At 52.9% G+C, this 12,012-nt stretch overlaps 1 protein-coding gene across 2 annotated transcripts in view; it reads right to left on the bottom strand.

The window, feature by feature from the left end:
• LOC149437961 (asialoglycoprotein receptor 1-like) overlaps window positions 1-12,012 on the bottom strand; it is a 56,812-nt gene that overhangs the window by 34,470 nt on the left and 10,330 nt on the right. The window contains exon 1 of one of the 2 annotated variants that reach the window (XM_089660396.1): window positions 3,804-3,878. The exons of the other annotated variant lie outside the window; for it this stretch is intronic. The gene's annotated coding sequence lies outside the window, so the exon portion shown is untranslated. Of the gene's footprint in view, window positions 1-3,803; window positions 3,879-12,012 lie in introns of those variants that run through there. 2 annotated transcript variants of the gene reach the window in all.

Genomic DNA, 12,012 nt, shown 5'->3' with positions numbered 1-12,012 from the left:
TGGAGAACTGTGGCAAGCAATATGTCACTGCTATACTGATCTGTTACTGGAGGACTGTGGCCAGCAATAGGTCCCTGCTATACTGATCTGTTACTGGAGGACTGTGGCCAGCAATAGGTCACTGCTATACTGATCTGTTACTGGAGGACTGTGGCCAGCAATAGGTCCCTGCTATACTGATCTGTTACTGGAGGACTGTGGCCAGCAATAGGTCACTGCTATACTGATCTGTTACTGGCTGACTGTGGCCAGCAATAGGTCCCTGCTATACTGATCTGTTACTGGCTGACTGTGGCCAGCAATAGGTCACTGCTATACTGATCTGTTACTGGAGAACTGTGGCCAGCAATAGGTCACTGCTATACTGATCTGTTACTGGAGAACTGTGGCCAGCAATAGGTCACTGCTATACTGATCTGTTACTGGCTGACTGTGGTCAGCAATAGGTCACTGCTATACTGATCTGTTACTGACTGACTGTGGCCAGCAATAGGTCACTGCTATACTGATCTGTTACTGGAGGACTGTGGCCAGCAATAGGTCCCTGCTATACTGATCTGTTACTGAAGAACTGTGGCCAGCAATAGGTCACTGCTATACTGATCTGTTACTGGAGGACTGTGGCCAGCAATAGGTCCCTGCTATACTGATCTGTTACTGAAGAACTGTGGCCAGCAATAGGTCACTGCTATACTGATCTGCTTATATTACATGGATTATGTATCAGTGGTGTCACTGGTCCTGTTATGTCATATGGATTATGAGCCCCCCCATGACTGTGATTGGATCTCTCCCACCATCCCGGGATGAGCCCCCCCTTGACTGTGATTTTATATTTCACACCATCCCGGGATGAGCCCCCCTATGACTGTGATTGGATCTCTCCCACCATCCCGGGATGAGCCCCCCCATGACTGTGATTGGATCTCTCCCACCATCCTGGGATGAGCCCCCCCCCATGATTGTGATTTTATCTTTCCCACCATCCAGGGATGAGCCCCCCATGACTGTGATTGGATCTCCCCCACCATCCCGGGATGAGCCCCCCCTCCATGGCTGTGATTGGATCTCTCCCACCATCCCGGGATGAGCCCCCCCATGACTGTGATTGGATCTCTCCCACCATCCCGGGATGAGCCCCCCCATTACTGTGATTGGATCTCTCCCACCATCCCGGGATGAGCCCCCCATGACTGTGATTGGATCTCCCCCACCATCCCGGGATGAGCCCCCCCTCCATGACTGTGATTGGATCTCTCCCACCATCCCGGGATGAGCCCCCCCCATGACTGTGATTGGATCTCTCCCACCATCCCGGGATGAGCCCCCCCCATGACTGTGATTGGATCTCCCCCACCATCCCGGGATGAGCCTCCCCTCCATGACTGTGATTGGATCTCTCCCACCATCCCGGGATGAGCCCCCCCATGACTGTGATTGGATCTCTCAAACCATCCTGGGATGAGCCCCCCCATGACTGTGATTGGATCTCTCCCACCATTCCGGGATGAGCCCATCCCCATGACTGTGATTGGATCTCTCCCACCATCCCGGGATGAGCCCCCCATGACTGTGATTGGATCTCTCCCACAATCCCAGGATGAGCCCCCCATGACTGTGATTGGATCTCTCCCACCATCCTGGGATGAGCCTCCCCTCCATGACTGTGATTGGATCTCTCCCACCATCCCGGGATGAGCCCCCCCATGACTGTGATTGGATCTCTCCCACCATCCCGGGTAGAGCCCCCCATGACTGTGATTGGATCTCTCAAACCATCCTGGGATGAGCCCCCCCATGACTGTGATTGGATCTCTCCCACCATCCCGGGATGAGCCCCCCATGACTGTGATTGGATCTCTTCCACCATCCCGGGGATGAGCCCTCCATGACTGTGATTGGATCTCTCCCACCATCCCGGGATGAGCCCCCCCATGACTGTGATTGGATCTTTCCCACCATCCCGGGATGAGCCCCCCCATGACTGTGATTGGATCTCTCCCACCATCCCGGGATGAGCCCCCCATGACTGTGATTGGATCTCTCCCACAATCCCAGGATGAGCCCCCCCATGACTGTGATTGGATCTTTCCCACCATCCCGGGATGAGCCCCCCCATGACTGTGATTGGATCTCTCCCACCATCCCGGGATGAGCCCCCCATGACTGTGATTGGATCTCTCCCACAATCCCAGGATGAGCCCCCCCATGACTGTGATTGGATCTCTCCCACCATCCCGGGATGTGCCCCCCCATGACTGTAATTGGATCTCTCCCACCATCCCGGGATGAGCCCCCCCATGACTGTGATTGGATTTCTCCCACCATCCCAGGATGAGCCCCCATGACTGTGATTGGATCTCTCCCACAATCCCGGGATGAGCCCCCCCATTACTGTGATTGGATCTCTCCCACCATCCGGGGCTGATCCCCCCCCCCCCATGACTGTGATTGGATCTCTTCCACCATCCCGGGATGAGCCCCCCCATGACTGTGATTGGATCTCTCCCACAATCCCGGGATGAGCCCCCCCATTACTGTGATTGGATCTCTCCCGCCATCCGGGGCTGATCCCCCCCCCCCATGACTGTGATTGGATCTCTTCCACCATCCCGGGATGAGCCCCCCCATTACTGTGATTGGATCTCTCCCACCATCCCGGGATGAGCCCCCCCATTACTGTGATTGGATCTCTCCCACCATCCCGGGATGAGCCCCCCCATTACTGTGATTGGATCTCTCCCACCCTGTAAACTCTCTGATTTACATGAATAAAATTGATGGCAGAATGCTGTGTGGGGGTTACTATGGGGCCTCTATGGGGCTTCTGTGGGGTCACTTTGGGTAATATATGGGGGTCTTTGTGGAGCCTCTATGGGGGTCTCTGTATGGTCTCTATGGTGCCTCTATGGGGACTCTATGGGGGTTTCTATGGGGTATCTATGGGGGCCTCTCATGGACATCTATGTGGTACCTTTTGGGCTTCTATGGGATTTCTATGGGGCCTCTGTGAGGAATCTATGGCAGTCTCTCTGGGGTCACTGTTGGGTCTCTAAGGGAATCTATGGGGGTCTCTGTGGGGTCTCTATGGGGCCTCTATGTGGCCTTTATGGGTCTTCTATGGGGTCTCTATGGGGAATCTATGGGACCTCTATGGGGAATCTATGGGGTCTTTATGGTTGCATGTATGGGGCATCTATGGATCATCTATGGGGCTTCTATGGGGTCTCTATGAGGCATCTATTGGGTCTCGATGAGGTATCTACAGGGCATCTGTGGGGTCTCTGTAGGGTCTCTATGGGGCATCTATGGTGCCTCTATGGGGTCTCTATGAGACATCTACAGGGCATCTATAGGGTCTTTATGGTTGCATCTATGGGGCCTCTATGGGGTCTCTATGGGGCCTCTATGGGGTCTCTGTTAGACATCTATGGATCATCTATGGGGCTTCTATGGGGTCTCTATGAGACATCTACAGGGCATCATTGGGTCCTCTATGGGGTCTTTATGGTTGCATCTATGGGGCCTCTGTGGGACATATATGGGGTATCTATGGGGCATCTATGAGGCCTCTATGGGGTCTCTATGGGGCATCTATGGGGTCTCTGTGGGACATATATGGGGTATCTATGGGGCATCTATGAGGCCTCTATGGGGTCTCTATGGGGCATCTATGGGGTCTCTGTGGGACATATATGGGGTATCTATGGGGCATCTATGAGGCCTCTATGGGGTCTCTGTAGGGCCTCCGTGGGGCATGTATGGGGTCTCTGTAGGGTCCCCCTCCCCCGGGATCTGATTACCTGGAGATGAAGGATCTTCTCTCTGGCTGCATGGAGGATGTACTGAAGGTTCTTATAATGGTCGGGGAGGTTGCTCAGTCCCTGACTCTGTGAGGGGGAGGGACTGTGATGGGGAGGGGTCCCATGCCCCCCTTATCAGAGACCACTCTTCTCAGCATTTCCCTCCCACATCTCCTGTCATAAAAAGACTCCTGAATTAACCCTTTCCACGTCCACGGGACTCCGTACACCAAGACAACAGTACACACCATGCGATTCCACCAGTGCTGGGACTTGTAGTCCTACAGACACCGGGGAGCAATGCTGGGACTTGTAGTCCTACAGACACCGGGGAGCAATGCTGGGACTTGTAGTCCTACAGACACCGGGGAGCAACGCTGGGACTTGTAGTCCTACAGACACCGGGGAGCAATGCTGGGACTTGTAGTCCTACAAACACTGGGGAGCAATACTGGGACTTGTAGTCCTACAGACACCGGGGAGCAATGCTGGGACTTGTAGTCCTACAAACACCAGGAAGCAATGCTGATACTTGTAGTCCTACAGACACTGGGGAGCAATGCTGGGACTTGCAGTCCTACAGATACTGGAGAGCAACGCTGGGACTTGTGGTCCAAAAGACACCGGGGAGCAATGCTGGGACTTGTAGTCCTACAGACACTGAAGAGCAATGCTGGGACTTGTAGTCCTAAAGACAACAGGAGCAATGCTGGGACTTGTAGTTCTACAGATACTGGGGAGCAATGCTGGGACTTGTAGCCCAAAAGACACCGGGGAGCAATGCTGGGACTTGTAGTCCTACAGACACTGGAGAGTAATGCTGGGACTTGTAGTCCAAAAGACACCGGGGAGCAATGCTGGAACTAGTAGTCCAAAAGACACTGGGGAGCAATGCTGGGACTTGTAGTCCTGCAGACAATGGAGAGCAATGCTGGGACTTGTAGTCCTACAGACACTGGGGGGCAATGCTGGGACTTGTAGTCCTACAGACACTGGGGAGCAATGCTGGGACTTGTAGTCCTACAGACACTGGGGGGCAATGCTGGGACTTGTAGTCCTACAGACACTGGGGAGCAATGCTGGAACTTGTAGTCCTAAAGACAACGAGGAGCAATGTTGGGACTTGCAGTCCTACAGACACCAGGGAGCAATGCTGGGACTTGTAGTCCTAAAGACAACGGGGAGCAATGCTGGGACTTGTAGTCCTAAAGACAACGGGGAGCAATGCTGGGACTTGCAGTCCTACATGACAATGGGGAGCAATGCTGGGACTTGTAGTCCTTTAGACACCAGGAAGCAATGCTGGGACATGTAGTCCATCAGATACTGGGGGGAGGAATGCTGGGACTTGTAGTCCTACAAACACCGGGAAGCAGTACTGGGACGTGTTGTTCTACAGACACTAGGGGCAATGCTGGGACTTGTAGTCCTACAGACAATGGAAAGCAATGCTGGAACTTGTAGTCCTACAGATGCCAGGGAGCAATGCTGGGACTTGTAGTTCTACAGACAATGGAAAGCAATGCTGGGACTTGTAGTCCTACAGACACCGGGCAGCAATGCTGGGACTTGTCCTTTAGACACTGGGGAGCAATGCTGGGACTTGTAGTCCTACAGACACCGGGGAGCAATGCTGGGACTTGTAGTCCTACAGGCAGTTCCCCTGATTATTATAACTACAACACAGACTGATAACTGGCTCAGTGATCTCTGTACAGCGCCGCAGTATATATCAGAGCTATATACATGTATAATAATAATATTGTGTGACTGTGGGGGAGGGGACATTAGAGCGTAAGCTCCTCTGGTACACAGACAGATGTGACTGCGGGGGAGGGGACATTAGAGCGTAAGCTCCTCTGGTACAGAGACTGATGTGACTGCGGGGGAGGGGACATTAGAGTGTAAGCTCCTCTGGTATAGAGACTGATGTGACTGCGGGGGAGGGGACATTAGAGCGTAAGCTCCTCTGGTACAGAGACTGATGGGACTGCGGGGGAGGGGACATTAGAGTGTACGCTCCTCTGGTATAGAGACTGATGTGACTGTGGGGGAGGGGACATTAGAGCGTAAGCTCCTCTGGTACAGAGACTGATGTGACTGCGGGGGAGGGGACATTAGAGCGTAAGCTCCTCTGGTATAGAGACTGATGTGACTGCGGGGGAGGGGACATTAGAGCGTAAGCTCCTCTGGTACAGAGACTGATGGGACTGCGGGGGAGGGGACATTAGAGTGTACGCTCCTCTGGTATAGAGACTGATGTGACTGCGGGGGAGGGGACATTAGAGTGTACGCTCCTCTGGTATAGAGACTGATGTGACTGTGGGGGAGGGGACATTAGAGCGTAAGCTCCTCTGGTACAGAGACTGATGTGACTGTGGGGGAGGGGACATTAGAGTGTAAGCTCCTCTGGTATAGAGACTGATGTGACTGCGGGGGAGGGGACATTAGAGCGTAAGCTCCTCTGGTATAGAGACTGATGGGACTGCGGGGGAGGAGACATTAGAGCGTAAGCTCCTCTGGTATAGAGACTGATGGGACTGCGGGGGAGGGGACATTAGAGCGTAAGCTCCTCTGGTACAGAGACTGATGGGACTGCGGGGGAGGGGACATAAGAGCGTAAGCTCCTCTGGTACAGAGACTGATGGGACTGCGGGGGAGGGGACATTAGAACGTAAGCTCCTCTGGTACAGAGACTGATGGGACTGCGGGGGAGGGGACATTAGAGCGTAAGCTCCTCTGGTACAGAGACTGATGGGACTGCGGGGGGAGGGGATATTAGAGCGTAAGCTCCTCTGGTACAGAGACTGATGTGACTGCGGGGGAGGGGACATTAGAGCGTAAGCTCCTCTGTACAGAGACTGATGTGACTGCGGGGGAGGGGACATTAGAGCGTAAGCTCCTCTGGTACAGAGACTGATGTGACTGCGGGGGAGGGGACATTAGAGCGTAAGCTCCTCTGGTACAGAGACTGATGTGACTGCGGGGGAGGGGACATTAGAGCGTAAGCTCCTCTGGTACAGAGACTGATGGGACTGCGGGGGGAGGGGACATTAGAGCGTAAGCTCCTCTGGTACAGAGACTGATGGGACTGTGGGGGAGGGGACATTAGAGCGTAAGCTCCTCTGTACAGAGACTGATGTGACTGTGGGGGAGGGGACATTAGAGCGTAAGCTCCTCTGGTACAGAGACTGATGTGACTGTGGGGGAGGGGACATTAGAGCGTAAGCTCCTCTGGTACAGAGACTGATGGGACTGTGGGGGAGGGGACATTAGAGCGTAAGCTCCTCTGGTACAGAGACTGATGTGACTGTGGGGGAGGGGACATTAGAGTGTCAGCTCCTCTGGTACAGAGACTGATGGGACTGTGGGGGAGGGGACATTAGAGTGTAAGCTCCTCTGGTACAGAGACTGATGGGACTGCGGGGGAGGGGACATTAGAGTGTAAGCTCCTCTGGTACAGAGACTGATGTGACTGCGGGGGAGGGGACATTAGAGCGTAAGCTCCTCTGGTACAGAGACTGATGGGACTGTGGGGGAGGGGACATTAGAGCGTAAGCTCCTCTGGTACAGAGACTGATGGGACTGCGGGGGAGGGGACATTAGAGCGTAAGCTCCTCTGGTACAGAGACTGATGGGACTGCGGGGGAGGGGACATAAGAGCGTAAGCTCCTCTGGTACAGAGACTGATGGGACTGCGGGGGAGGGGACATTAGAGCGTAAGCTCCTCTGGTACAGAGACTGATGGGACTGCGGGGGGAGGGGACATTAGAGCGTAAGCTCCTCTGGTACAGAGACTGATGTGACTGCGGGGGGAGGGGACATTAGAGCGTAAGCTCCTCTGGTACAGAGACTGATGGGACTGCGGGGGGAGGGGACATTAGAGCGTAAGCTCCTCTGGTACAGAGACTGATGGGACTGTGGGAGAGGGGACATTAGAGCGTAAGCTCCTCTGTACAGAGACTGATGTGACTGTGGGGGAGGGGACATTAGAGCGTAAGCTCCTCTGGTACAGAGACTGATGGGACTGTGGGGGAGGGGACATTAGAGCGTAAGCTCCTCTGTACAGAGACTGATGGGACTGTGGGGGAGGGGACATTAGAGCGTCAGCTCCTCTGTACAGAGACTGATGGGACTGTGGGGGAGGGGACATTAGAGCGTAAGCTCCTCTGGTACAGAGACTGATGGGACTGTGGGGGAGGGGACATTAGAGCGTAAGCTCCTCTGTACAGAGACTGATGGGACTGTGGGGGAGGGGACATTAGAGCGTAAGCTCCTCTGGTAGAGAGACTGATGGGACTGTGGGGGAGGGGACATTAGAGTGCAAATTTTTTGTTTATTAAAATCTTGCAAACAAACATCATAAAAATCATATTTCCATATATACAGAATAAATTATATATAATTAAACAAAACCAGCTACTTCAGCAAAATAATAACAAATCCTGACGTCACCTGAACCCCCCTCATGGTAAGAAACGATGAAACATCCCACGCACTGATCCCACACATTGATCCCACACACTGATCCCACACACTGATCCCACACACTGATCCCACACACTGATCCCACACACTGATCCCACACATTGATCCCATACATTCATCCCACACATTCATCCCACACATTCATCCCACACACTGATCCCACACACTGATCCCACACACTGATCCCACACACTGATCCCACACACTGATCCCACACACTGATCCCACACACTGATCCCACACATTCATCCCACACATTCATCCCACACATTGATCCCATACATTGATCCCACACACTGATCCCACACATTCATCCCACACATTCATCCCACACATTCATCCCACACACTGATCCCACACACTGATCCCACACACTGATCCCACACACTGATCCCACACATTGATCCCATACATTGATTCCACACACTGATCCCACACACTGATCTCATACACTGATCTCATACATTGATTCCACACACTGATCCCATACATTGATTCCACACACTGATCTCATACACTGATCTCATACACTGATCCCACGCATTGATCCCACACATTGATCCCACGCACTGATCCCATACATTGATCCCACACACTGATTCCACACACTGATCTCATACACTGATCCCACACACTGATCCCATACATTGATCCCACACATTGATCCCACACACTGATCCCACACACTGATCCCACACACTGATCCCACACATTCATCCCACACACTGATCCCACGCACTGATCCCACACACTGATCCCACACACTGATCCCACACATTCATCCCACACATTCATCCCACGCACTGATCCCACACACTGATTCCACACACTGATTCCACACACTGATTCCACACATTGATCCCACACATTGATCCCACACACTGATCCCACACACTGATCCCACACATTCATCCCACACATTCATCCCACGCACTGATTCCACACACTGATCCCACACACTGATTCCACACACTGATTCCACACATTGATCCCACACATTGATCCCACACATTGATCCCACACATTGATCCCACACATTGATCCCACACATTGATCCCACACACTGATCCCATACATTCGTCCCATACATTGATCCCACACATTGATCCCACACATTGATCCCACACACTGATCCCACACACTGATCCCACACATTCATCCCACACATTCATCCCACACATTCATCCCACACACTGATCCCACACATTCATCCCACACATTCATCCCACACATTCATCCCACACACTGATCCCACACATTCATCCCACACATTCATCCCACACATTCATCCCACACACTGATCCCACACACTGATCCCACACACTGATCCCATACACTGATCCCATACATTGATCCCACACATTGATCCCACACACTGATCCCACACATTGATCCCACACACTGATCCCACACACTGATCCCATACATTCATCCCATACATTCATCCCACACACTGATCCCACACACTGATCCCACACATTCATCCCACACATTCATCCCACACATTCATCCCACACACTGATCCCACACACTGATCCCACACACTGATCCCATACACTGATCCCATACATTGATCCCACACATTGATCCCACACACTGATCCCACACATTGATCCCACACACTGATCCCACACACTGATCCCATACATTCATCCCATACATTCATCCCACACACTGATCCCACACACTGATCCCACGCATTCATCCCACGCATTCATCCCACGCATTCATCCCACGCACTGATCCCACGCACTGATCCCACACATTGATCCCACACATTGATCCCACACATTGATCCCACACACTGATCCCACACACTGATCTCATACACTGATCCCACACACTGATCCCACACATTGATCCCACACATTGATCCCACACAGTGATCCCACACACTGATCCCACACACTGATCCCACACACTGATCCCACACACTGATCCCATACATTCTTCAGAAATCTGATGTTACAAAAATCTAGGGGACGTGAAAGGACAGAAAGAGAAGCCACGCCCCCAGAGACTGACAGACAGCAGCTACAGGGACCTGACATTCCTCCACGCCTTTGTCCAGGCTCCCGGCCGCCACCTGTCCTTCTCAAGACCCCGAATCTTCCCAACCTCACCCAGAATGTTGTTCACCATCACCTCTGCAGGAGGAAACCTGACACCGTGCATTCCACGTGTAGTAACGGACTACTAAGCTAACTAGAAAAAGTGTCTGAAAATCAAAGTCCCGGTGAGTCTGAAAGGCTCCGTAAGACCACTCCACGTAACTCAAGCGGGAAAGGAAAGGGATCCCCAGAGCCCCACCCACCCGCTTGTAGACATCTATATTGAAGGGGCACTGAAGCAAGAAATGGTCCATCGTCTCCTCCACCCCACCGCACTCCACTCTTGGACAACCACGGTTCTCCGCAGAGCGATGCTTCAGGTTGCCCTTCACATAGAGTCTGCCATGGAACGAGAGCCAGGCCAAATCCCAAAACTTTAAAGGGATTCTCTCCAGATTCATCAAACGCAGATCCTCCCTCATAACCGGGCCTGGGCAATCCCTCCCTCATAACCGGGCCTGGGCAGACCCTCCAGGCCAATGGCTCGCTAAAGGCAGATTCAACAACCCTCCTCTCCAGGGCCTTCCTAGGAAGAGATTTAATTTCCTCCGCCGTCACTTGCCATTGCCGAAGCATTTTCAGACATGGGGCAACATAAGCCGGGAGCTTACCATGTTGGACCCTCAGGCTTTTCACTGGCCCACCATTCTCCCAGCTCCGCAGAAAAGGCCTAAACCAGGACTGAATAATACCAACCCACCCAGGCGGTTCCTCTGCCAGCATGCTACCAAAATTATGTTTCAAAAACATCAGAGAAAAGAAAATCACCAGGTTGACCATACCTAGGCCACCCATCTGCCTGGGAAGGTAGGTTACAGATCTCTTAATGAGGTTCAGTCTGTTCCCCCATAACAGCTGGAAGACACAACTGTAGATCCTCGCATAGAGAGACACTGGAACACAGACAAAGCTGACATACAGAAATACCGGGATCAGGGAAGTTTTAATCAAGTCAATCCTTTCCCTGTCAGAGAGTTTCCAATCCTTCCAGCTGGCCACCTTGGCATCGGCATCTTGTAGCCGGCTTACCCAATGTGCAAGGCTGTAATCACCGGGACCAAATCTGATGCCTAAAACTTTAATTTCCTGCTGGGGCTCTGGGAAGGCGTCCGGAAGGGTAAAGCCTTCGCCTTCCTCTCCCATCCAGAAAACCTCACTCTTATCCTGATTGATCTTTAAGCCAGATGCCTCAGCATACTGTTCCATCACCGAGACCACCTCCTCCATCTCCTGCCTCAGCGTACTGTTCCATCACCGAGACCACCTCCTCCTCCACCTCCTGCCTCAGCATACTGTTCCATCACCAAGACCACCTCCTCCACCTCCTGCCTCAGCGTACTGTTCCATCACCGAGACCACCTCCTCCGCCTCCTGCCTCAGCGTACTGTTCCATCACCGAGGCCGCCTCCTGCCTCAGCGTACTGTTCCATGACCGAGACGACCACCTCCGCCTCCTGCCTCAGCATACTGTTCCATCACCGAGACCACCTCCTCCGCCTCCTGACCCAGCATACTGTTCCATCACTGAGACCACCTCCTCCACCTCCTGCCTCAGCATACTGTTCCATCACCGAGACCACCTCCTCCACAGCATACTGTTCCATCACCGA

This window comes from Staurois parvus, unplaced genomic scaffold (genome assembly GCF_062004578.1).
Source record: "Staurois parvus isolate SC_StPar_1 unplaced genomic scaffold, SC_StPar_1.0 ptg001238l, whole genome shotgun sequence".
Taxonomy (NCBI): Eukaryota; Metazoa; Chordata; class Amphibia; order Anura; family Ranidae; genus Staurois; species Staurois parvus.
The sequence above is the reverse complement of the archived record's forward strand: the minus strand, read 5'-3'. Positions and strand labels throughout refer to the sequence as shown.